Below are 27229 nucleotides of genomic sequence, written 5' to 3' on the forward strand. Positions count from 1 at the left end.
GTGAAGTGTACAACTGGGGCACAACTGCTGCCACTGAATGGGTGGGTGTGTGTGGGGCCCAATTTTTGGAAAAAAAAGGGAGACTCCGCTTGGAGTAACCCTTGCTTGCTGTGTTTTTAAAAAGGAGCCAAGATGAACAGAGCTGGGATCAGGAAAGACTTTGCTACCTACCCCGGTGTCATCCTGGGGACGGTTAATTATGGCGTATTTTTGAATGTGCTTGATGCAAATCTAGCTGTGAAGTGTACTACTGGGGCACAACTGCTGCCACTGAATGGGTGGGTGTGTGTGGGGCCCAATTTTTGGAAAAAAAGGGAGACTCCTCTTGGAGTAACCCTTGATTGCTGTTTTTTTTTAAAAGGAGCCAAGAAGAACAAGTCATGGTTCAGCAAAGACTTTATCTACCTACCCCGGTGTCATGCTGGGGACGGTTAATTATGGCATATTTTTGAATGTGCTTGATGCAAATCTAGCTGTGAAGTGTACAACTGGAGCACAACTGCTGCCACTGAATTGGTGGGTGTGTGTGGGGCCCAATTTTTGGAAAAAAAAGGGAGACTCCGCTTGGAGTAACCCTTGATTGCTGTGTTTTTTAAAAGGAGCCAAGATGAACAGAGCTGGGATCAGCAAAGACTTTGCTACCTACCCCGGTGTCATCCTGGGGACGGTTAATTATGGCGTATTTTTGAATGTGCTTGATGCAAATCTAGCTGTGAAGTGTACAACTGGGGCACAAGTGCTGCCACTGAATGGGTGGGTGTGTGTGTGGCCCAATTTTTGGAAAAAAAGGGAGACTCCGCTTGGAGTAACCCTTGATTGCTGTTTTTTTTTAAAAGGAGCCAAGAAGAACAAGTCATGGTTCAGCAAAGACTTTATCTACCTACCCCGGTGTCATGCTGGGGACGGTTAATTATGGCATATTTTTGAATGTGCTTGATGCAAATCTAGCTGTGAAGTGTACAACTGGAGCACAACTGCTGCCACTGAATTGGTGGGTGTGTGTGGGGCCCAATTTTTGGAAAAAAAAGGGAGACTCCGCTTGGAGTAACCCTTGATTGCTGTGTTTTTTAAAAGGAGCCAAGATGAACAGAGCTGGGATCAGGAAAGACTTTGCTACCTACCCCGGTGTCATCCTGGGGACGGTTAATTATGGCGTATTTTTGAATGTGCTTGATGCAAATCTAGCTGTGAAGTGTACAACTGGGGCACAAGTGCTGCCACTGAATGGGTGGGTGTGTGTGGGGCCCAATTTTTGGAAAAAAAGGGAGACTCCACTTGGAGTAACCCTTGCTTGCTGTGTTTTTAAAAAGGAGCCAAGATGAACAGAGCTGGGATCAGGAAAGACTTTGCTACCTACCCCGGTGTCATCCTGGGGACGGTTAATTATGGCGTATTTTTGAATGTGCTTGATGCAAATCTAGCTGTGAAGTGTACAACTGGGGCACAACTGCTGCCACTGAATGGGTGGGTGTGTGTGGGGCCCAATTTTTGGAAAAAAAGGGAGACTCCGCTTGGAGTAACCCTTGATTGCTGTGTTTTTTAAAAATGATCTAAGATGAACAGAGCTGGGATCAGGAATGACTTTGCTACCTACCCCGGTGTAATCCTGGGGACGGTTAATTATGGCGTATTTTTTAATGTGCTTGATGCAAATCTAGCTGTGAAGTGTACAACTGGGGCACAACTGCTGCCACTGAAGGGGTGGGTGTGTGTGTGGCCCAATTTTTGGAAAAAAGGGAGACTCCGCTTGGAGTAACCCTTGATTGCTGTTTTTTTTTAAAAGGAGCCAAGATGAACAAGTCATGGTTCAGCAAAGACTTTATCTACCTACCCCGGTGTCATGCTGGGGACGGTTAATTATGGCGTATTTTTGAATGTGCTTGATGCAAATCTAGCTGTGAAGTGTACAACTGGAGCACAACTGCTGCCACTGAATGGGTGGGTGTGTGTGGGGCCCAATTTTTGGAAAAAAAAGGGAGACTCCGCTTGGAGTCACCTTGCGGTGTTTTACATGATTTTAGAAGGGCGTGCCATGCCTATATCTGTGTGTCCTCCTCTTTTTCCTTGTCCAGCTTTTTTATTTTCGCATGAGTATATGTCCTTGTAACTTTCCCATGTGTTTGTGTTGTGTTGTGAGTTGTTTGTCACCTTTTGGACACCTTTGAGGGTGTTTTCTAGGTGTTTTTATGTGCTTGTGAATGCCTGCCATTGTTTCCTATGCGGTTCGAGTTCGGTTCGTCGAATGTTCGACGAACCGAACTCGAACTGGACTTCCGTTCAGCGAACCGACCTCGAGCCGGACCAGGACCGGTTCGCTCATCTCTAGTCTTAATGAGATCCAGGACCAGATGGTTCATCTTCTCACACATGCCATTAGTCTGGGCATGGTATGGCATGGTCCGAATCTTCTTGCAGCCGTATAACTGGCAGAATTCTTGACACATCTCCGCTTGGAAAGCCGGGCCTTGATCGGTAAACACCCTCTCCGGATACCCGTGCGGTCGGCAAAAGTAGGCCTGGAAGGCTCTAGCTGCGGTACGGCCGGTCAGATCTTTGACTGGGACAACCTTGAATCTTGAATAGTGATCTACGATAGTCAGGGCGTAGGTGTACCCACTTCAGCTAGGGGTGAGCTTGATGTGGTCCAGGGCGACCAACTCCAGCGGTTGATGGGTAATGATTGGTCGCAGAGGGGCCTTCTGGCTGGCTTCGTCCCTTTTTCTCAATGCACAGGGACCACACTCTTGGCACCAGGGGCACCAGGCGTCTACAGACTCCCGCATCCCACTCCAATAGAACCGCTCTCTCAACAGCATCTCTAGCTTCTTCCACCCAAAGTGCCCGGCACCGTCATGGTAAGCTTGTAGCACGGTGGGCACGTTAGCCTGGGGAACCACCAGCTGGCGAACCTTCTCATGAGTCTTCGGGTTGATCAGTTCCCGATACAGTTTTCCCTGGCACAGGTGCAGCCGGGCTCGTTCTTTCCACAGCCGTTGTGCCTCGGGAGGAGCGGCAGGGTCCATTCCAGCAGAGCCTTGTTCAATCATTGTCTTGACCAATTGGACGGCAGGCTCTTGGTCTTGGGATTATTGCCATCCCTGACTGGGTAGCGGGTCTAAGCTCACCTGTTGCTGCTTGACATGCAACTTCTCGACTGGTGGCCGGTGGAACGCGGGCAACTCGATTTCTTCGAGATCATCGTCTTTCGACCCCTCATCCGGCAGGTGGGGCATCTGGGATAGCGCGTCCGCGTTGGTGTTATTGCGGCCGACTCGATACTTGACATTGAAGTCATAGTTAGACAGCCTGGCCACCCACCGCTGCTCCAACACGCCTAGCTTGGCCGTGTCCAGATGGGTTAACGGATTATTGTCCGTATAGGCGGTGAACTTTGCTGCTGCGAGGTAATGGCGGAACCGCTCGGTAATGTCCCACACCAGCGCTAGGAACTCAAGCTTGAAGGAGCTGTAATTCTCAGGGTTCCTTTCTGTGGGCCGGAGTTTTTTGCTGGCATAGGCGATCACCTTCTCTCACCCGTCCTGGACCTGGGACAGGACTGCTCCCAAGCCTACATTACTGGCATCGGTGTAGAGGATGAATAGGAGGCTGTAGTCGGGGTACGCCAGGATTTCTTCCCCGGTCAAGGCCGTCTTCAGCTGGCGGAAGGATTCTTCATGCTTCTCTTCCCACACCAACGGGGGTCCTGGGGCTGTGCCGCCCTTGGCCTGTCCCACGAGGAGTTCTTGCATAGGTGCAGCCATCTTTGTGTATACCTTAATGAAACGGCGATAGTAGCCCACCATGTCCAGGAACTGTCTCACCTCTCTCACCGTGGTCGGCCTCGGCCAGTCCTGAATGGCAGTGATATTTTTGGGGTCTGGGGCGACGCCTTCCGTGCCCACCACATGTCCGAGGTACTGCACCCTGGGTTTCAGTAGGTGGCACTTAGAGGGCTTCGGTTTAATCCCATATTTGGCTAGGGACGCGAACACTTCAGCCAGATGTTCCAGGTGGGCCTCGTACGTCTGGGAATACACGATCACAGCGTCCAGGTACAGTAGGACTGTTTCAAAATGCAGATGTCCCAGGCAACACTCCATGAGCCGTTGGAAGGTTCCAGGGGCATTGCACAGCCCGAACGGCATGCTGTTGAACTCGCAGAGTCCCATGGGAGTGGCGAATTTAGTCTTCTCACGGTCCTCTGGTGCGACCGCTACCTGCCAGTACCCGCTAGTAAGGTCAAGGGTAGAGAAGAAGTTAGCAGTTCTCAGCGCAGCTAGCGACTCTTCGATACGGGGGAGAGGATAGTCATCTTTATGTGTGATCTGGTTGATTCTCCGGTAATCCACACACATCCTCATGGTGCCGTCCTTTTTCTTCACCAGCACCAGTGGGGCTGCCCAGGGACTACATCTATCCCGAATGACCCCTGCCTCTTTCATGTTCCTCAACATGTCTTTGGCGCATTGATAGTGTGCTGGCGGAATGGGACTATACCTCTCTTTGATGGGTGGATGTAGGCCTGTAGGGATATGGTGTTGAACCCCCTTAATCCTCCCGAAATCTAATGGGTGTTTGCTGAAAACCTGTTCATACTCTTGTACCACCCTGTATACCCCCTCTTTATGATGCGTGGGTGTGGCGTCAGTGCCTACGTGTAGTTCCTGGCACCACTCCTCTAACTGTTCAGGGCGTGTATGGTTACTGGCAGACAGGGGAGGTAACCCCGGCACACTACTACTCCCAATAAGAAGAGACGTATGATGATATGCTGAATTTTTTATTTTATTGATTCAAAAAAGTAAAAAATATGCACACGCGATTCGTCCACAATAGGTCGACGTTTCGGCTATAAGCCTTCGTCAGACTGGACTTTATCAAGGTTCATATGCTAGATACAAAATCACCACAATAGGTGGGTCATACCGCGTTTATGGCTTAGAAAAGCCTCTAGCTAAGAGTAATGAAGTATAGATGAGCGGCGTGCACTGAATCACTTTAGGATCATTTCTGTAGTAGAGTTGCGCCACAGTGGTCTTAACTATGAGCGGTCTGTATGAATAATATCACCGGTACACCCAGAAAGGATTGTGACTGGAGTCCTGCGCTACCGCTGGACGTGTGGACTTGTGTGAGGATCCTCACACAAGTCCACACGTCCAGCGGTAGCGCAGGACTCCGGTCACAATCCTTTCCGGTTGTACCGGTGATATTATACATACAGACCGCTCCTTATAGAGTGATGCAGGCACAAGTCTGCACACATAATCACATTCCTGTGACTTCACAACCATCCTTTACCATTGCTACCTGCAGGACACTACTGGTCTGTCTCTTTGAGATTCAATATAGCTACCTATTATTGCCACACAGCCCATAGTTAAGACCACTGTGGCGCAACTCTACTACAGAAACGATCCTAAAGTGATTCAGTGCACGCCGCTCATCTATACTTCATTACTCTTAGCTAGAGGCTTTTCTAAGCCATAAACGCGGTATGACCCACCTATTGCGGTGATTTTGTATCTAGCATATGAACCTTGATAAAGTCCAGTCTGACGAAGGCTTATAGCCGAAACTTCGACCTATTGTGGACGAATCGCGTGTGCATATTTTTTACTTTTTTGAATCAATAAAATAAAAAAACAGCATATCATCATACGTCTCTTCTTATTGGGAGTAGTAGTGTGCCGGGGTTACCTCGCCTGTTTGTTGATTTTTTACCTCCGTGCACCTACCTACCGGTGACGCAGGGCTTTCCCTCTATGGTTACTGGCAGGGGATGCTGAGGTAGGAGGGACGGTTTTGTGAATGGTGTGAGGGTCTAGGGTGAGCAACTTGGCAAGGGTAGCGTAACGGGGGAGCCTGACTTCCTCCTCTCCACAATTCAGCACTCTTACAGGCACTCTCCCCTTTTTAATGTCAACCACCCCTCTGGCTGCCATCACCATGGGCCAGTGCTCAGAAGGCGTGGGTTCCACCATCGCCGGGTAGTCGCGCCCCTGGGGGCCTACTGCTGCCCTGCACCAAATCATCATCTCACTTCGGGGTGGCACTACCAAGGGGGCCACATCCATCACCCTTACTCCACCAATCTCTCCACTGGTTGAGTTCACTTGCTGTCGATACAGAAGGGCCCGGATCTCACGCTGCACAGCCCTCTGTCGGCCTCCTCCTGCTGTGGCAGCGAACTGCTGCAATAGACTCAGCACCTCACTCATACAATGCTCCATCACATTGGTCCCTAGGATTACTTTTGGGTTATGGTCACTGGGTTCATTCATCACCACAATCATCCCTTGGTTCTTTAACTCCGCAACGTCCCACGGTCAGGGTCACTTGTTTGTATCCCACTTAGGTTAGAGGGAGTCCATTGGCTGCGACAAGGGTCAGGCTATCATCAGAGGGGGCAAGTTCGTCAGTACCCCAATACTGCTGGTACAGTGTATATGGTATAGTGGTTACCTGTGATCCTGTGTCCAAGAGGGCCATGAGTGGGATGCCATCCACTGCCAGAGGGATGATGGGGCGAGCTCCGACGTACCGGTCTCGCCAATCGGGGGGGGGCCGTTGGTGTCTACTCCTGAGGATTGGCCCTTGGCCCCAGGGGTTGCTCCTTTAACGGGCACCGCCTAGAGTAGTGGCCAGGCTTGCTGCACCTGTAACAAATAGGAGGCCCATACCGTGAGTCATTGGTCCTTCTCCACTGCATCCAGGGGACGTCCTCCGGGCTGTTGGCGAGCTGGATCCTCCCTGGGGGCTTGACTCTCGTTGGAAACTGGAGGGCGGCGAGGATCTTGGCTAGGTCTCCATCCATGCGGCGGACCTGGGTAGCTAGCTCCTCCATCATCCCGCCGGGCGCTGCAGGGGCCGGTAGGGCCGGGAGAGGAGGTGCCACCGTGATGGGAGCGGTCTCAGCCAGCCATGAGGCCGCCTCAAGAGCGTCTGGCGTTGGGGCCTGCAGGGCCTTGATGGCCCGCTCTTTCAATACTGCAAAGTCCAAATTGGGGTGTTCTAGGGCCCACAGCCGTAGCTGCTTGCGGTCTTCCGCAGACCCCAGCCCTTGCAAGAATTGTTCCACTAGCATCTTATTGCTATCCGCATCATTAATACTGTCCACCCGCTTCAGCGTACGGAGAGCTGTTTGCAGACGCAGGGCACTATCTCTTATATTGGCCGAAGGCCGCTGCCGACACTGATAGAACCGCATCCGCAGCTCCGCTTCCGTGCGGGTCTCAAAAGCGATTTGTAGTTTCTCGAAAATGGTAGTCACTGAGGCCCGGTCCGCGTCGGTCCAGGTCTCCGTCTCCTGCTCAGCCGCGCCGGTTAGCTGCCCAAGCACTACCGCTGCCCGTTGCCTATCAGTCAAGGGATATAAATCGAGGACCGGGCTAATCTTTTTCCAGAACACCTGCAACGCATCAGGCTTTCCATCGTACTGCGGTAGCCAGGTAGCACCGGGCACATAGGGCAGGGAGAACGGCATCACCTGGGCGACCACTGGGTCCGCGGCCTCCCCCGCTCTTGCGGCTGGAGCATGGGCTATCCCGTTTCCATCTACGGGCGCTGCTGCAGCTGCGGCCGCCACTCCTTCGACGGCTCCGTCGGGCGCAGACATCTTTTTCCCGTCCCCCCTTGGTTCTCTTTAGCACTTCCGCTTGTTGGGGGCGGGGCTTCGCTTTTCACGCCTTCCCTGCTCGGGGAAAACGCTCGAGCGGGAAATCTTCGTGCCAAAGATGGCGGCGCTTCAAATTTTTCGGCCGGACGCCGCCGGCGGAGACCACAAGGCGCACTTCTACTGGTAAGTAGATCGGCTTGATCCTGTTCGTGACGCCAAGTTGTTGCGGGCGGCGGGGCGCTGCGCTTGCTAACGCTCGGGTCCAGCGCTGCTGCTCGGTGGCTCGAGCGGTGGGCCAGATACGGGGACTCGAGCGGCGCTCCTCGCCCGTGAGTGAAAAGGGGGTGGTTTGTTTGGGGATTTAGTCCGTGACGCCACCCACGGGTTGTGGTGAAGATGGGCACCACCGCTGATGGTGACGGGGATCCCGGGAGCGATGGTAGGGAGCAGCTGGGATGTTGTTTTCCCCCCTCCGTGGGTAGGGGTTGGTGGTCCCGGGGCCCGGTGGTGTGACGGGGAGGCAGGGTCGGTGAGGTGCAGGGTTGCAGGGACAGCACGACGCGGTGCCGGATGGCATGGGTGTACTCTCTCAGTAATAGAGGCACAAAGTCTCCGGTGAACCAAACGGCTGGATGGACGGGTCCCGCAGCTGGCTGCAGTGTCTCTCCCCGGACAGGTGATGGTGGCTGTCTCTCCCTGCACCTTTGTGTACTGTGTTGACTCCAATGGCTTCCCAACGGTAGTCCGCTCCCCGGTGTGTAGATACCGGAGGAGCCCGTTTTGCCTGCAGGCGCTGGCCCTTGGACTTCTAGCCGGTGGCGGTGACTGTATGTCCTCACGGTATGAGCGGTTGCCTTCAATCGGGACTTGGTTGTTAGGGAACCCCGGGGGTTCCTGTCACATTCGGATTTGACTATTGACGGCGGCTCCAAGCCTGGTCGGGGTCTGATGGCCCTGCCTGTGTGTGCTTAGCTTCACTCCGTTCCCCGGTCCGGTACCGGTGGGCCACCGCCCAGCCCCGGTCCTTACGGCTCTGCGGAGTTCCACCAACTCCTGCAGACGGCCACCACCATCTGCCAACCTTGCTCTCAGTGCCTGGGTTCTGACCCAGACACTCGCAGTACGTGACCTCTCACTTTCACCTCCTGAACTGAACTCACTGCTTTCCCGCCTCCAGGCCTGTGAACTCCTCGGTGGGTGGGGCCAACCGCCTGGCTCCGCCCCACCAGGTGTGGACATCAGACCCTGGAGGGAGGCAACAAGGGTTTTGTGTCTGACTAATGTAACTGTCTGAGGGTGGGGGTGTGTGTGTGTGTTTTGCCTGTGGCTACCTGGCTAGTCCAGGGCGCCACACTAACAGGAGCAGATTTATCAGAGATCCACCCGTGTCTGATTAGGCTTTTAAACTATGACAGTGTGGTGCCCCTGAGGCTTCAGTCGCCACAGAGGTACTGCACCTCAGCCAGAGGTGTAGTATTCCATTCCCGGGTAAGGAGGAGGTCACAAATTGGTATACACAAATACAGACACTCTCATTTAGCAACACTCCACTAGACCGTGGTTAGGGCAAGTTGTACCTTTGAAGTGCCATTAGAATGCACAGCCCGAAGCCAGCCTGGGGGTGGAGTCTAGTTAGTGGGAGCAGTCTGAACAACGTAAGGCAGTTGGAAGAGGACGCGGAGGAGAGCAGTCCTAGGGACGAAGGCTGAATCAGCTTGTCTCAGGATTGTGAGACAGAAGGGGTCCTAGGGCCATGGGAAGTTCGTCAAACACCCGTGGACTCTTTTCCACACCGACATACGAGTGTGGAGGGACTTTGGTGCATAGGGGACCGGCCCCTCAGGCTCAGCTAGTAAACTGGAGGCTAAGGCTACTGCAAGTACTAGAGCCACATTCACACACATACAGTGAAAAGCTGACCACATAGGGTCAAGGGACAGAGCTTCAAGCCACCCGACAGGGTCTGTGGACACCGTCTCAGAGTCTGTGCGTGCAGGCACAGGACAGACGGGATAGGTCAGCACAGGAAAATAACCAGGAAAGGACACTGAAGGGTGTACCGGGTTGTACCTCCAGACTATCCGGGGTTCGTCTGGGGCCCATCACAGCAGAAATCATCACTCTGAGGGCAGCCTCTGACTAGTCGTAGTAACCTGGGACTCTGAACTGTGAGTAAAGACCTTGTGACTGCATCCCTGTGTTGCCCAATGATTCCCTGCGTTTCTGGCTCTGCACCCCACCATTGCTTCACAACACTATTGTCAGGCCAGGGGGTCAAGCTCTACCTGTGGAGAGCTATCCCAACTCAGCTGCATCACCATTGATCCCCAGGGGAAACTGAATAGCAGCGGTGGCATCCATGTTGCCGCATACTACAGGTGGTGTTACGATATTTCCGTTGTAAATATAATCCCCACCATCATCAGCCATTAAACGACACTGCCGGGGTCATGGAACCGGGCCCTTTTGCCGTGACATCCTCCGAGCAGAACAGAGCCGGCCTGGTAACGAGTTACCAGTTACCCCCAGGCCCCGGTGAGGGCGTGTCAACAGCATAACCTAATGCGCTCCGGCAGGGATCATGCTATTTTCTTGCTGCCATTGGTGGCCCTGTGAAGTGATCATGGGGCGCCAATGGGTTGTCATGACAGCGCGGAGTTAGCTGATTACTACTGTTGCTGTCATGACTCACTTCCTGTGAATGCTTGCAGACCACCGGTATTTACAGGAGATATGCATTTCTACTGATCAGAGCGATGCTTATATGCCATGCAATTTCTCCCTGGGAATTAAATATGCAAATAGGCTCTTCAGAGAGGAAGTGGATTGGAAATACATATAGTGCCACATATTGGAAGTAGGGATCTTAAAAGTCTATATCGACCCAGGGCCGTGCACTGATGAGAAAATGCATGTTACAGACATACTGTACCTGCAAGTGTAGTTGTTTATTTGTCTTCTTTTCTTTAGTCATGTGACAAGGCCTCTTAAAGGGGCAATATTGACTTTTAAGAGTGCTTTACATGCTGCGACATTGCTAATGATATATTGTCGGGGTCACGTCATTAGTGACGCACATCCGGCGCTATTAGCAACATCGCAGTGTGTGACACCAAAGAGCAATGATCAACGATCGCAAAAACGTAAAAAATTGTTGATCGTTGACACGTCGCTCCTTTTCATAATATTGTTGCTGCTGCAGGTACGATGTTGTTCGTTGTTCCTGCGGCACCACACATCGCTAAGTGTGACACCACAGAAACGACGAACATCTCCTGTGTCCACCGGAAAAGAAGGAAGGAAGCAGCTGGGCGGGATCTTCCGCCCGCTCATCTCCGCCCCTCCACTTCTATTGGACGGCTGCTGTGTGACTTCGCTGTGACGCCTCACAAACCGCCCCCTTAGAAAGGAGGCGGTTTGCTGGCCAGAGCGACGTCGCAGGGAAGGTACGGGTGTAAGTGATGTTGTGCGCCACGGGCAGCGATTTGCCTGTGTCGCACAACCGACGGGGGCAAGTACACTCGCTAGCGATATCGATACCGATATCGCAGCGTGTCAAGTACCTTTTAGGATTGCCATTCCCAGTAAGTGGCACTAGAGTCCACGTCTTCTTTCTCTTTGAAGAGGTCATTTGCCAATCTAACCTAAAATGGAATATTTTCCAATGGGATTCCAAAAGTTGATCCTATTGGATGAAGATTTAAAACAATAATTATATAAATTTACAAATCCATTTAGTATTTTCTCTTCTAAGACATAATTTAATCTTTTTTTTCTTCAGGTTGAGTAATATTCTTGCTGTGACCCGTTCTTGAGGTAGACAAATCCGCAGATTCACAGTTTTCATGGCAAAGAAGGGTCATCTATTCAGTTTAAACCTTTTTTTCTCAAGACGGAAAGAGTGCTATCAAGTATTTTGCAAGGTTTTACACAGAGAAACTTTTCATATGATTTTTTGTACCTCTACAGGTTAAAGAGAATAAACCCGTAGGATTTTCATATATAAAGTAAAGCCAGTGCTATACTGACACTAGGATGCTGAATGTAAGCATACCATCTGTTCACAGTTGTAGTGTATCCTGCATAATACATTTATTGAGTGTGCTGAGGCACATTGGCTGAAATGAAGTGCCATACTACTGAGTAAAGCAGGAGCTAGATGATATTAGAGGAGCTTGTGCACAAGGCTGGACTGGAGGTGGCTGTGTGCATAGTACAGGGAGGCTGTGTGCCTAACCAGTAGCTGACCAAGCATTGCAAAGTCAATGCAGAGCAGAGCAGGAAGACAGATCAGATAAGCTTATGTGAGGAAAGGCAGAAGAGCTTGTGCTGACAATCTGACAGCTCAGCACTGTACTGCAAAGTGTACTTCTCACATAGCGAGATCGCTAGCGAGATCGCTGCTGAGTCACAGGATTTGTGACGTACCAGTGACCTCATCAGCGATCTCGCTGTGTGTGACACTAAGCAGCGACCTGGCCCCTGCTGTGAAATCGCTGATCTTTACACACTGTTCTGGTTCATTTTTTGCTCGTTGGTCTCCTGCTGTGCAGCACACATCAGCGTGTTTGACGGCGGGAGACCAACAAGCACCGACTCTTTGTAAGCAGCGTATGCTGGTAACCAGGGTAAATATCGGGTAACTAAGCAAAGCGCTTTGCTTGGTTACCCGATATTTACCCTGGTTACCAGCGTACACTGCTTAGCGCTGGCTCCCTGCACACATAGCCAGGGTAAATATCGGGTAACTAAGCTAAGCGCTTTGCTTAGTAACCCCATGTGTACCCTAGCTACATATACAGGGAGCCAGCGCTGGCAGTCTGTAAACGGTGTATGCTGGTTACCAGGGTAAATATCGGGTAAACAAGTAAAGCGCTTTGCTTAGTTACCCGATATTTACCATGGTTACTAAGCGCAGCATCGTTACTCGAGTCGCTGGTGGCTGATCGCTGGTGAGATCTGCCTGATTGACAGCTCACCAGCGACCATGCAGCAACGCACCAACGTTCCCTGCCAGGTCGGATCGCTGGTGGGATCGTTGGTGCGTTGCTACGTGTGACTCCCAGCCTAAGCAGAGGTAGACTGACCCCAACATCAGCTGCTGCTGGGAGCTGACACTGTGTAGGCTCCACCTCCATCCTCACAAGGCCTTATTCAGTGTGTGGACCTGAAGACAGATTTTCTCTGACAACCAGCTACTGCCTGGTTCAGAAACAGCCTAAAGGGTTATTTTCCAGAAGGTTTTTGAAAGGTTTCCTTGCTGATTTGATTAATAAAGTATATCTGAAAGTTTCTTAAAATTGCTTGCTCTACATAATTATTTGATACAAATGAAAATGACAGTTATGCGTGCATTACTGTAAAATGCAGATGACTAAACTGCTAGCGAGAAAAGGGTCTACTAAGGCAAATGAACCAAGATTTCCAATGCAATTTTGTTAAAAACAAAATGGTTATTAGTAGTACGGTAACTTTATATAAATGGGAACTTTAAAACATAAGATCTATATATTCCATCTGGAGCAGAAATCATATAATTACAACCCTGAATACTAAACAGCCATGTTTTGTATTCAGTAGTCTCTAAAAGATCTCCTAAAGACTATTTATTTTTGTACAGCAAAGTTTTATGCCAACACTAACATCCTTTGAAGCTTACCACTTGTAGGAACCATGCTTGTTGATAGTGTGCAAAATAGTGCTAAGAAAAAAAATTCACAGGACCTGGTCCAGCAGCCACAGACTGCCAACAGGACTCATTGACCAGGGTCCTATGAAACATTTTGCTCAACTCTAATGCATGACATATATATCCAGGTGTGGACTGTTACGGTCGCCGAGTGGTGGCGAGCATCTGGGGATGAACCCACTGGACCGTGCACTGGACTCCTCCGGAGGCGTAACCAGCAGCAAAACCCTTTACAGGGACTGTGTGGTGCACCAACAAAAGGCCTAAATACACGGCAGCCAGGAACCTGTAGAGGTAGTATCTTAATGTCCGATATAGGAGTACATAGTTGCAGCAGCACAGAGATGGCAGCACAGAGGTTATATCACAGACGTGGCGGCACAGCGGTGAAGACTCAGGCGTGTCGGCACAAGGATGGTGGCTCTGATATGGCGGCACAGTGGTGATGGCTTAGGCGTGCAGGCATAAGAATGGTGGGTCTGATGTGGTGGCACAGCGGTAATGGCTCAGGTGTGTCGGCACAAGGTTAGTGGCTCTGACGTGTTGGCACAGGGGTGGTAGAGAGCAGGCTCTAGAACGATACAAAGGTTAAATACACGAAACTGGTACAAAGACTAGACACAGCAATGTACAGAGACCTTACTCTCCTTGTGGAGTACAGTCTTCCCCATGATTGTGTAGCCTATTTAACCAGACTAAGGGACCATTTTAAATGCTTATGAAGCCTTTGCAGGTGTTTTGTGGTAATTATTCTAATTTTCTGAGATAATGACTTTTGGGTTTTCATTGGCTGTAAGCCATAATCAACAACATTAACGAAAATAAACGTTTGAAATAGATCTCTCTATGTGTAATGACTCTATATAATCTATATATATATATATATAATTGCCCTATTCTGTCTCTCTGTCTGTCTAAGAAATGACGTCATACGCTGAAACCGCCTAAACCACGCCCATACAGCTCCAACAGGCTGAACACCCACACACACACACCCACCCCTCACTCCACCTCACCCAATCAGCAGCGGCCCTGCATCATATCCCCCACACACCCACACCTTACTCTACCCACACCCAATCTGCAGTGACGACCGCTCAATTCGGACACACCCACTCACCGAAACCCTGACAACGCCATGACACAGCCGGCGGACAGGTACAAGGGACACCATGATGGAAGCTCCCTACACCCGAGGCGATGGAGCACAGTAAGCCCCGACCCACAGGGGGCCCCAAAGCGCAGGTCAGTGACCCAACTACGCCACAGAGACACAGAGGGATGGGGACCGGAGGAGATGCAGTTGCGGTATGCAGGGCTTCCCCGCGCCACAGAGACACAGAGTAACAATGACCGAAAGAGACGCAGCTTCGGCATCGCAGGGCTTCCCCATGCCACAGAGACACATAGAGGGATGGGGACAGGGGGAGATGCAGCTGCGGCGCACTAGGAACCCAGCACTCCGGGACGCAGCTCTCCCACTAACCAACGATAAATGCAGGGGAAGCACATGGCTACTTAAATACTAACACTGCTGTGAATGTTAACGAGCCGCTCATTACTATTCATGAACCGCTCATTACTATTCATGAGCGGCTACTTAACATTCACTGCAGTGTGAATATTTAAGTAGCCATGTGCTTCCCCAGCATTCATCAGTGGTTAGTGGGAGAGCTGCATCCCAGAGTGCTCATGAGCCAATCATTACTATTCATGGCCAGCAGGAAATGAGGCCACACACACTACGACTTCCACACAGCCCAACATCAGTGGCATAGCAAAGGGGGGGGGCAGAGGGGGCATCAGGGGGTCGGCATTTTGGCCACTCGCATTATGCTCTGCTGCCCACGGGCCGAGTTCCGGGGACCGCAGTCCTTGGCAGGAAACTGTGGCTACCGTCCCTTTAAGGCGCGCAGACCACAGCGTTCGCAGCGTCCTTCTAGTTTGAGCTTCTTCTGTGGGCGGAGCTACCGAGCGGCATCCTGCTCAGTCCAACAGATGAACGAGGCACAGTGTCAGCCAGCGACCCCCAGCACAGCACTTCCCTCTGGCGCTGTGTGGGTCCCCTCCCCCCCACTCGACCTGTATGTTCCCTCCCAGCCACCCAGTTTATGGGCCCCAGTGAGCTGTATGGGCTTTCCCCCCCCAGGTGTATGCCCTGCCCCCCCGGAGCCATATGTGCTGGCCACCCCAGAGCCATATATGCTGGCCCCCCGGAGCTGCGTGTGTGGGCCCCCAAGAGCTGCATGTGTGGGCCCCCAAGAGCCGTGTGTGTGTCTATATGTATGCAGTAGAGCTGTGTGTGTTTGTCTGTATGCAGTACAGTTGTGTGTGTCTGTATGTATGCAGCAAAGTTGTGTGTGTCTGTATATAGGCAGCAGAGTTGTGTGTGTCTATGTATGCAGCAGAGTTGTGTGCGTCTGTCTGTCTGTATGTATGCAGACAGACAGAATCCTGGCCAGAATCCTTCTCCACACTGATGAGGGGCAATACCCCAAAACAGCTGTCTCTGTATGGATATCTGTGGCCTTGGTATTTCCCTTGACATACAGTCATATAACAATTTGGGGTTTTGCAACAGTTATTTCAGTTTCATATATCTAATAACTGATGGACTCAGTAATATTTCTGGATTTAAATGAGGTTTATTGTACTAACAAAAAATGTGCAATCCGCATTTAAACAAAATTTGACCGGTGCAAAAGTATGGGCACCTCAACATAAAAGTGACATTAATATTTTGTAGATCCTCCTTTTGCAAAAATAACAGCCTCTAGTTGCTTCCTGTAGCTTTTAATGAGTTCCTGGATCCTGGATGAAGGTATATTTGACCATTCCTGTTTACAAAATAATTCCAGTTCAGTTAAGTTTGATGGTCGCCGAGCATGGACAGCACGCTTCAAATCATCCCACAGATTTTCAATGATATTCAGGTCTGGGGACTGGGATGGCCATTCCAGAACATTGTAATTGTTCCTCTGCATGAATGCCTGAGTAGATTTGGAGCGGTGTTTTGGATCATTGTCTTGCTGAAATATCCATCCCCTGTGTAACTTCAACTTCATCACTGATTCTTGCACATTATTGTCAAGAATCTGATGATACTGAGTTGAATCCATGCGACCCTCAACTTTAACAAGATTCCCGGTGCCGGCATTGGCCACACAGCCCCAAAGCAAGATGGAACCTCCACCAAATTTTACTGTGGCTAGCAAGTGCTTTTCTTGGAATGCCGTGTTTTTTTGCCTCCATGCATAACGCCTTTTTGTATGACCAAACAACTCACTCTTTGTTTCATCAGTCCACAGGACCTTCTTCCAAGATGTAACGGGCTTGTCGAAATGTGCTTTTGCATACCTCAGGTGACTGTTTGTGGCATGCTTGCAGAAACGGCTTCTTTCGCATCACTCTCCCATACAACTTCTCCTTGTGCAACGTGCACTGTTTTGTTGACCGATGCACATTGACACCATCTGCAGCAAGATGATGCTGCAGGTCTTTGGAGGTGGTCTGTGGATTGTCCTTGACTGTTCTCACCATACTTCTTCTCTGCCTTTCTGATATTTTTCTTGGCCTGCCACTTCTGGGCTTAACAAGAACTGTACCTGTGTTCTTCCATTTCCTTACTATGTTCCTCACAGTGGAAACTGACAGTTTAAATCTCCAAGACAACTTTTTGTATCCTTCCCCTGAACAACTATGTTGAATAATCTTTGTTTTCAGATCATTTTAGAGTTGTTTTGAGGAGCCCATGATGCCACTCTTCATAGGAGATTCAAATAGGAGAACAACTTGCAAGTGGCCACCTTAAATACCTTTTCTCATGATTGGATACACCTGCCTATGAAGTTCAAAGCCCAATGAGGTTACAAAACCAATTTAGTGCTTTAGTAAGTCAGTAAAAAGTAGTTAGGAGTGTTCAAATCAAGAACTTGATAAGGGTGCCCATACTTTTGAACCGGTCAAATTTTGTTTAAATGCGGATTGTGCATTTTCTGTTAGTACAATAAACTCATTTCAATCCAGAAATATTACTCAGTCCATCAGTTATTAGATATATGAAACTGAAATAGCTGTTGCAAAAACCCAAATTGTTATAAAGAACAAAGTTTAACATTAATAGGGGTGCCCAAACTTTTTCATATGACTGTATCTTTAAACTTGTCAAAGAGTTGGATATTGACTAAAAGGGCCACTTAATATGGTGGTTATGATGGTCTCCTTAAAAGATCTACTCCTTGGCTAGGTCCTTCCCGGAGGGATATCTGGCTAGTTTCTGTGTCTAGACTCCTAACAGAGGCTCCACAGACTTTTTTGATTTGCATATTTCCCAGGGGGCAATGCACCTAGGATTTCATTGTGTTGAGCGCCCTCGTTGACTGTCGGCTTCCATGAAAAATAAATATTTTGATGGCTTGCCGGATTTTTGAAGGTTTCTGGATTATCGACGGCCAACGGAAGGGAGTGGCAAATTTGACGACCGCCCCGGGCGACAAAAGCAGTTGCTACGCCACTGCCCAACACAAACACACACACACCAGAACACACAAACCACCACGCACACACACCGCTGCGCGCACACACACACACACACACAACCCCGCTCATATCAAACGCAATGTCGTGTACAAGAATATTTTTCAATGATATTGCTAAATCACACAGTATACTGTTAATGCAGTTAGTGCCCAACAATATTTAGTTACATACAGTTACATCTTCATGTTAAACATTCACAATTTTTAAACAATAGAATTTATCTTTGACCAAAAATATACTGTGTCTTCCTTCCATTATTAGTCAAAAATCATACATTTACTACACAATAAATTCTAGAATACCCGATGCATTAGAATCGGGCCACCATCTAGTACGTATATAATAAAAACACGAAATAGATCCCTCTGTGTGTAATGACTCTATATAATATATGTGTTTCCCTTTTTGTATGTATTGAATTACTAAAACAAATTAACTTTTTGATGATATTCTAATTTATTGAGATGCATCGGTATATATCTGATTGTTTTGAAAAAAAAATAGCCTATTTTTTGGATGTTTGATGAATAATTTAAATATCCACACTATACATGCATTGAAACTTAACCCAATAACAGGTAATGTATCTTTAGAACTCAAGTGGAACATTACTGGGTATATTTATATAAGGAAACATTTTACAAACCTAGGATTGATTGCTTTCAGTGAGAGTAATCAATCATTTATCAACTGGCTAACACGGTACCAAATTATTATTTTTTTTAACAAACCTAGGCAAGATGCAGTAGAGCTAATGCATCATATAATAGCAGAAGAGGATGAAGACTTGGACTCATTGGCAGATATGAAAGATGGAACCTCATCAATTTTAACCAATACATCAAATGCTAACATCAGGCATTTATTTTTTTTTGTATCAAAAGATCTGATAACTGATGATTGCTTTAGAATTCCTAAACATGATACAACGAGCAGTCATGGCGAAATAAACTTTTTCATACGTTAGTCAATATTTTCTACTAGATGACTCTACTTTGCTTAACCAAAATCAATTTTGAAAATATTGCTAAATGGTATTTTATAAACTAAAAGACATACAAAACTTTTTAAGAAACTTTTTCTACTATTTCTACAGTTTTATGTATTGCCTTTCATGTTTGCTTTGTATGTTTTTAATCAGTAGACTATAAGTAATGCAATTTACTCAACTTATGTGGATTACAGTATATATAAATTGGAAAATGTGTTCAGAGGTCAACATTCACTGGACTAGACTGATTTGTAAATGAAATAACTGAAACTAATGATCACAATTAAGTTGAAAGTAGACAATTCAAATGAAAAATATTCTGACAACCATTTTTTTAGAAGTACGTGACTTAGTAAACTATACAGTTATTCAAAGTTTAGACATTTATGGGGATTTCTTTCCTAATGATATTGATAATCTATCATTGAAACTAAGGAAATAAGCATGGGGAAATAAACAAAAATAAATAAACAAATTGAGCATATAACTCTATATTAGGGGTCGAGAACATTTTTGGCTGAGAAAGATATGACTGCCACATATTATAAAATGTAATTCCATGAGACCCATACTCACCAGGGGGGAGCAGCAGTTGTGGAGCAACTCAGAAGGTCCCAGGAGGCAGGGTAGGCGATGCTGCGGTACAGAGGAGGGGGTGTCATGGCTCAAGAGGGTCAGTTTGCGGAGGGTCGGCAATACTGCTGCGGGCTCGTGGGGTGTCACTGCAGCAGGCGCCATTAATCTGCCGGTGGGCTGCTTTGAATCTCCCGCACTTGACAAGATTGACTTCAGGAAATGGCTGCAGCGCATGTGCAGATCGACACGATGGACCTATCTGCACACATGTCATCTCCGCAGCCATTTTCTTGTAGTTGTAGTTTTGGGGGAAAAAAGTGCGTCTTACAAACCGGGAAATACAGTATTTTTGTTATTAAAGATTTGTCTGCGAGCCAGATGCAGCCATCAAAAAAGCCACATCTGGCTCGCGAGCCATAGGTTCCCGACCCCTGCCCTATAGTAAGTAAATAAGTAGACAGTAATAGTACATGTAAGTAACTGTTAAAAAAAGTCTTTACTTTTTTAAGTAAGAATGCGGTGAGGCGCAGGAAAAGGATAACTTTTAGGGGTACTTTGCACACTACGACATCGCAGGTGCGATGTCGGTGGGGTCAAATTGAAAGTGACGCACATCCGACATCGCAGGCGACATCGTAGTGTGTAAAGCCTAGATGATACGATTAACGAGCGCAAAAGCATCGTAATCGTATCATCGGTGTAGCGTCGGCGTAATCCATAATTACGCTGACGCGATGGTCCCATGTTGTTCCTCGCTCCAGCAGCAGCACACATCGCTGTGTGTGAAGCTGCAGGAGCGAGGAACATCTCCTACCGGCGTCACCGCGGCTCCCGTAGGATATGCGGAAGGGAGAAGGTGGGCGGTATGTTTACATCTCGCTCATCTCCGCCCCTCCGCTCCTATTGGCTGCCTGCCGTGTGACGTCGCAGTGACGCCATACGACCCGTCCCCTTAATAAGGAGGCGGGTCGCCGGCCAGAGCGACGTCCCAGGACAGATGAGTCCATGTGAAGCTGCCGTAGCGATAATGTTCGCTACGGCAGCTATCACAAGGATATCGCAGCTGCGACGGGAGCGGGGGCTATCGCGCTCGGCATCGCAGCATAGGCTTGCGATGTCGCAGCGTGCAAAGTACCCCTTAGAGTTTGGAAATAAAACAAAATGGATTTATTGTATAGATAACAAAAATGAAGACAAAAATTAAGAGTTCATTGCACAAAAAAAAAGTTAACTGGTTTACAGAAAGAGAAGGCAAAAGTATTTTCCTTTAATCCTACATTATGGCTTATTCCCGTTGAAACTTGATAAGAGCTGTGAGATTTTTCTCTAAACCATTCATTTCGCATAAGAAGGTATGCATATATACATATATATGTCGCGGGCGGAGGGGCCGCGCTCGCTACGCTCGGGTCCAGGGCTGCTGCTGCTCGGTGGTTCGAGCGGTGGGCCGGACCCGGGGACTTGAGCAGCGCTCCTCGCCCACGAGTAAAAAGGGGGGTGGTTTGTTTGGGGAGATAGTTCGTGACGCCACCCACGGGTCGTGGTGATTTATGGGCACCACCACTGCTGGTGACGGGGATCTCGGGAGCAATGGCGGGGAGCAGCTAGGATGTTGATTCCCCCTCCGTGGGTAGGGGTTGGTGATCCCGGGGCCCGGTGGCGAATGGGGAGGAGGGATGCTGGGCGCAGTGCTGCGGTGCGGTGCCTGATGGCACTATTGTACTCACAAGTAAACCACACAGAGTCACTGGTAAACTAGAAACTGCCGGAGTCCACAGCCTTTGGTGCGGAGGGTGTTTAGGGTCCCACACGCAGTACAGCAGGATCCTGTTCTTGTTTTGCAGCCAGATGCTTCTTTCTCCTTCCTCAGTCGGGAACGGGGAGCCCACTCCCCCTGCAGTGATCCGGGTCGCCCCTTGATGCCGGCGGGCCACTACCCTGCCCCGGCCACCTCGGGCCCCTTCCTCACACTTCCCTTCCTTATAGCAGCCAGGAGCTATCCTCCCCTGGTCTGCTCTCTTCACACTCCAAACTCACTCTGCTCCAGCCCCTCCCCTCCTGCTCTGTTTAGCTCATACACTGAGGGGCGTGTGTCTGTCCTGCTGCACTGGTGTGGGATCAGGTTACCAAGGAGGAGAATGGCCTGCACTTTGCCGGATGTCTGCAGGCTCTGTGACACCCTGGTTTTGCCAGGGCGTCACATATATATATATATATATATATATATATATATATATATATATATATATATATATATACTGTATATACTGTATATATATATATATATAGATAAATACACTGTACACACTGTATATATATATTGTTTCTTTAATTATTATTAATGCACATTCTGAAAATATTACCTTTAATTTGGAGTATTTCTTTAAATATTCCCCAAATACATGTAACATTTAACTCAAATACACAAATAACACAAATACGCATGAGAAATAGATAGGCCATATAGTATTCACGTGCTATTAGCTCAGAGTTCAAATGTCACATGCTTCAATTTTCAAAATGCTAGGAAAATATTCTGAAAACAGCAAATATTTGTAAGCACTTCACATAAAAACTTAATTTTGACATGTTGGACATACATAATACTGATTATTAGCTTCATACTATTTATCTTTTTTTACTAATATATATATATATATATATATATATATATCATGCATTCATTACAACTTCCTGTGTAAGGAAAGGAATAAGTTCATAAGAAAAATGGCGGCATGGGCCATGCACCAGACAGGGTCTGGCCCAGAATTTACAGTTTTCAAATGAACAGGTTGATGAGTGACAGGAAGTAGGCCTGCCACTACAAACAAGACACAACTTACAGACATAACTTTGAGTCTCCATATTGCCCAAAATTGGGGCCAAACACCAAGCCAGCTTCATCAATTGCCCCAGAGTACCCATAGTGTCTTTGCACAGCAGTGAGGCATGGACAGGCGCCAGACAGGGTCGGTCGTAAATAAGGAGGAAGCAAAAGGAGGTGGAATAGGAGGAATATTAGGTATTTTATACCTAGAAAAGAGCCAAATTGTAAACTTAACAAGAGTGGAATCACCGTTTGATTGTTGCTCCACCATTTCACTTGTTAATAATATCAGCAGTAGTCACAGAAACCACAAGAAAGGTGTCACAGACTATAACAATAACACAAGATCAATGCAGCCCACTGAAATTTACACCATTGTCTAGTCTTTACAGTCTGCGACTATGGAAAAGTCATTAGAGATTCATGACTTGTTCATCTTGATGAAAGTTAGGCAGTCTACACTTTGAGGGGACAGACGGATGAGCTTATCCATCAGGTCACCACCAACAGTGCTGAAGACATGATCTGAGAGAATGCTGTCTGCTGAGCATGACAAAATCTCAAAGGCGTGACTGGTGAGCTCAGGCCGCTCTTCCATTTTTGAAGACCAAAATTCAAAAGGGACCAAACCCCCATAATGGCATCGATATTGATCTCTGATACTCCAGCACCATCCTCTCCAGTCATTCACCATGTGTGAGACTTGTACTCTGTCCTGCTGGTGAACAGGATAGTCTAAAAAATGTGTGACACAACTCATAGAATTTGCTTCTTTCATTTAAACTGCTGCTGCTAATGTTTCTGCAATGAAAACTTGACGCTCCTGGGGTGGGAAGTATAGAACAGCGATGCACACTGTGTACCTAATTGCTGTCTTGGAGAAAATTACTTTTAAGATCGTGTACAAATTGGTTTTGATACTCCAGCATGCTAGTGTAGCACCCCACGGGACCTGCAGGGCATAACTCATCACTGGGCCAGTGGTTTTGTGGGGTTGCTGTGAATGGCTGACCTGGCTCCGTGGCCCCGTCTGCTATAGGCAAAGAGAGCGTCAAAAGGGTGGATGGGGGGTTTGCTTTGCAGCACCACCCGTGGTGCGCAGCCAGGGATTAACCGCTGCTGCGAGATGTCGCTCTCCTCCGGGGCTGCTGTTACCACAGCCCAGATAGTCCAGCTTCCCACAAGTGGAGCGAGGACGGTGGTGATGGAGGAAGGACCATTGGCGCTGAAGCATGAGGTGGCAGCGCTGGCAAATCAGAGTCTCAACACAAGGGCTGCGGTTCCAGGTGTTTCACTCACAGTTCGTGTGCTGCGCCCGCAGAGTACTGGTCATCGCCGTGATGGGCCCCAGTTGATCTCGGATGAAGCAGAGGCACCACCGGTGTTGTCAAGCATGTGAGACCTTCCTCCTTGCGCCTTGTAGTGTGGATCCCTGTGGCGTGAAGCTACTTGGGGACCCCAGTGTCCTTAGCTTTAGTTGCCATCCCGTATGCAGGCAGTGCGAAGGTTTTGTGGACCTGACCGTGTCTCTATCTGCTGCTATACTCCAGGACTTTTGGTGGTGGGCAATGGGACGTTAAATCCTCTTTCACTGCAGATTTGTTAGAGTCCATGAAGGTTCCCCTAACCAAGGGCTCTGCACCCTGACTGGCGCCGATCCCGAAGGGGCTGTTGGGGGGCTCACCCTCCAGCAACCAAGTTGCTCCTCTGTCTCACAGCTCCACTCAGTCATCTCGTGCTTCTCTCTCAGACTGCCTGGCACCTGGTCGGACCCTCTGGGGGAAGCAATAGCATCTCCCCAGAGGCCTTGCTCTTCTCTGCCTCAAGCTGTTCTCTCTCCTGCATCCAAACTGTTCTGAGGTCAAGCTCCTTCAAAAGTGAAGCTAAGTGTGTTCGCTCACTTCCCAGACAGCCCCCACCTTTTTTATGACTCATCCTGCCTGGGAATTACCCAGCCTGGTTTCCTGAGTAATGTAAGTGCTGGCTGGCTGACTGGGTGTTGATGTAAGTGTATTGTGTAAGCTTCAAACACCAGCGGTTAACCTCCTCCTCCCCAGGATATGCATTACACATTCAGACAGATGTAATACTCTGTGGTGACTGAAGCATCAGGGGTGCCACTCTAGCATCCCTTGCCAAGGGTGGAAGCATTTGGTAAAATTTACTTTCTAAATTTTTTATTTCTAATCCTAACAATTCGGGAATCATTGTGCAACAAGAAAGCGCCCATGTTTCGCATGCTTCTGTGAGGACCAGGTCCATGGTGTATTGTTGGTGGGGTAACACTCAAGCTTGCTTCCTCCATAGTTTTCCATCAACCATGAACAACGGATTAATATCTTCTTCATCTCCTGACTGTTGTGTGTCTATCACCTCTTCCTCTTCCATTTGTTCCTCAGCTCCTTCATCTTCATTAACAGTTTGTCTGGTACCATGAGCCCACCTCGATCTCTGTACTCCACCCTCCCATGCCACCTGCCTGTGCGATGACAGTCCAGACCTTAGAGATATTGGTCTCCTTCTCTGCTTCCTCTTCCTCCGAGACCACCACCTCCTCCCGCAGACTATTCAAAGTGTGCTCCAGCATGTAGATGACCAAAATAGTGATGCTCATGACAGCATCGTCAGCGCAAACTATCTTAGTAGCCATTTCAAAACTCTGCAGAAGGGTGCAGAGGTCCTTCATCTGTGCCCACTCCACAAGCATGATTTGCCCCACTACTGGACTGGACAAACATAAAGCAAAATCTACAATGAAATGGTTCACAAATAAGCGTATCCAGGTGTTAGAATGAAGTCAAAGTCTAGACCTGAATCCAATCGAGAATCTGCGAAAAGAGCTCAAAACTGCTGTTCACAAACGTTCTCCATCCAACCTCACTCAGCTCCAGCTATTTGCAAAGGAAGAATGGGCAAAAAAGTCAGTCTCTCGATGTGCAAAACTGATAAACACATACCCCAAGTGACTTGCAGCTGTAATCGCAGCAAAAGGTGGCTCTGCAAAGTATTAACTTAAAGGGGACAAATAATATTGCGCACCCCACTTTTAATTTTTTTTTATTTTTTATAAAAGTTTAAAATAAGCAATACATTTCATTCAACTTCACAATTGTGTCCCACTTTTTTATCTTTATGTTTGAAGCCTGAAATGTGGGAAAAGGTTGAAAAATTCAAGGGCGCCGAATACTTTCGCAAGGCACTGTAGGTGAGTTAATGTTCTCTTTTCTCAAATACAAATTGCTCTGTAATGTGTGATTGCTCATGCTCTGTCATATTAAGAAATAATGTTTCAGATTTGTCAACGTTAACTTTAAGCTCTGATATTGACTCAAATGTTTGGAGAAGGGACAAGAGGTTGGGTAGGGATGTTGTTAGTTGCACTATGTATAGTAACAAATCATCTGCAAATAGACTTGTTGCTTTGGATGTCTCAGTGGGGGTATCAAAGCCCTTGATGTCCAGCTGGTTCCTAATGGTATCAGCCAAAGGTTCCATTGCTAAGGCAAACACTGCCAGGGATAGGGGACATCCTTGTCTCTTTCTTCTTTGGATGTGGATAGGAGCTGGTTCTTCAGTAGGTAGTTTTATGTAGGCTGTAGGGGTATCATAAAGTAGCTGAAGTGCGGATATTAGTAGTTGGTGAAAAACAAACCTATGTATTGTGTGAAAGAGGTTTGGCCAAGTGACTGAGTCAAAGGTTTTTTCTATATCCAGTGCGAGCATCAGGATTGTGTTGGTTAGCTATCTGTATGATGTTTAGATTTCTCCTGATCTCCTGATGTTATCTGTGGCCTGTCTAGTGGGGATGAAGCCCACTTGATTAGGGTGCATTAGCGTTTTTGGATACTACTTTGACTTTTGATAATTCTGGGCATATTTGTATTTCTCCTTTTAGGAAAGAATACGATACTATTGGTATCATCATGTCATGCCAAACATGTCATTAAAAATATACGAAATACGAAAAGGAGAGTTTACACGTATTAAACGGAATACATCAGATAATTGTGGTTTGCAGGAAGAATTTAAAAAAAATGGATTATAGGTTGCAACAAAGGGGTTACCCCCGGTGGATGAAAAAGAGAGATATGGATTCACTTCTTAAATTGATAGGAGTTTTATGTTAAAAGAAAAATCAAAAAATTTGAAACCTCCTGTAGTCAATTTGCCATTTATTACAATTTTCAGCCCTCAGTTTCACCATGTAAAAAAATATTATCAAAATGCATTTACCCATTCTTTTTCAAGATAAAAAGTTAAAACAATTATTATCTAATCCTATTAATTTTATTTCTAAAAAGGCACCTGCCTTGGGAGACATTTTGTCCCTTTTCTGTTTGCTATGTCTCTCAGTAATCACACTCAGTGGAGATCTTCAGGCTCTTTATTAGGTGGTGTTGTCACTCCATTACATCTCCCCCTGCTGCCTACACTCTGTCTGCAGTACCAGCGAACACATACAAGTAGTGAAACCCCTAGAGGCCCCTAGAGGCTATATAGCATATATATATTGCTACATCCTTTCTCTTTAAACAAGAAGAACAAATCAAACTTAATAAATACATCAGTTAACCTGACCAAATAAAAGATAATTACAATATATACAGTTAGATATAGTCCTTGAGGTGCGCAGGCTTTCTGATCATTCTGCCCGCCCTAGTAACATAAGAAGAGTCAATGTCCACCTCTGGTAGTTGTTCTGATTCTGGTAATGTTCCTTCTGATATTGCCTGTCTCTGGTTAACAGTCTCACCCTGATGATCAGCTTTACTTTACTTTTGTCATCACTGGGGGCCACTGTCAGATCCACTTACAGAGTAAACTCCTCTTTCCAGTGTCTCCATGTCTGGGATAGATTACATGATGAGACATCCAGTTTCTGAGGGGGCTTCAGACCAGTCTCCATCTTGTATAATGACAGGAAATCTGTATTCACAGTGGCTATGATGTTCTGTACAGTCCCAGTCTCACACACAAACTCTGAGGATT

This window comes from Anomaloglossus baeobatrachus, chromosome 2, assembly GCF_048569485.1.
Source record: "Anomaloglossus baeobatrachus isolate aAnoBae1 chromosome 2, aAnoBae1.hap1, whole genome shotgun sequence".
Lineage (NCBI taxonomy): Eukaryota > Metazoa > Chordata > Amphibia > Anura > Aromobatidae > Anomaloglossus > Anomaloglossus baeobatrachus.